This window comes from Galeopterus variegatus, unplaced genomic scaffold (genome assembly GCF_000696425.1).
Source record: "Galeopterus variegatus unplaced genomic scaffold, G_variegatus-3.0.2 Scaffold1143, whole genome shotgun sequence".
NCBI classification, from domain to species: Eukaryota; Metazoa; Chordata; class Mammalia; order Dermoptera; family Cynocephalidae; genus Galeopterus; species Galeopterus variegatus.
In genome coordinates this window covers 425,595-426,613 of record NW_007727254.1, presented here as the reverse complement: position 1 = coordinate 426,613, position 1,019 = coordinate 425,595, and positions in this window count along the sequence as shown.

The following is a 1,019-nucleotide window of genomic DNA, read 5'->3' as shown; positions in this document are numbered from 1 at the left end:
TGAGAATAACAAATGCTGGCAAGGATGTGGAGAGAGGAGAATTCTCCTACACTGTTGGTTGCACCGTAAGTTAGTACAACTGCTATGGAAAACAGTATGGAGGTTTCTTAAACAACTACAGATAGATCTTCCATATGATTCAGCAATCCAACTTCTGGGTATATACCCAAACGAATGGAAATCATCAGTTTGAAGGGACACCTGCGCTCCCATGTTCATCGCAGCCCTATTTGCAATAGCCAAGATATGGAACNGGTCAGCCCCTTGTCATTGTGGGCCTCACAGCTGAAGACTGCCGTCTCGGCCAGACCTGGAATGGAAGGACACCTGTAAGACCAGTGGCAGAGAAACGGGCTGCTGTTCACCGGAGCCTACGCTGTCTTAGCATTCATTCATTTTGGGGTTCATTGCGTCTAGCCATAAATGCAAAGTTAATTTCAGAAGTGTGCTAGCAATAGAAAAACAAACCTGGGATTAAATCCTAGGTACCAAGAGCAAGGCCACCATGGGCACCAAAGGCAGCTGTTCTTATTCATTCAGACCTTGAATGGTGAGAGGTTGGTAATAAAGCTGTATTGTTTAGACTTTTAAATTGCTGCAAGGAGATAGGAGAACCGCTGGACCCCAAATCAAGAAAAGTGGGTTCTGAGGCTCACCCAATCCCTTGTTGCTTACCCCCCAGCACATACTGTGTCACAATACTATGGACATTTCAGAATGCCAGAAATAACAGGATAAAAGCCACACTTTTTAAAATTTCAGGTAAGGGCCGGCCCCGTGGTGCACTCGGGAGAGTGCAGCGGCGCTCCCGCCATGGGTTCGGATCCTATATAGGTATGGCCGGTGCGCTCGCTGGTTGAGTGCGGTGCGGGCGACACCAAGCCAAGGGTTGTGATACCCTCACCGGTCACGAAAAAGACAAAAAAAAAAAAAAATTTCAGGTAATCTGTTGTAATGAATCCTTTTTTAAATAGCAAAAACTGGTCAATTTACAAGGAATTATATAAAAGCAAGGCATT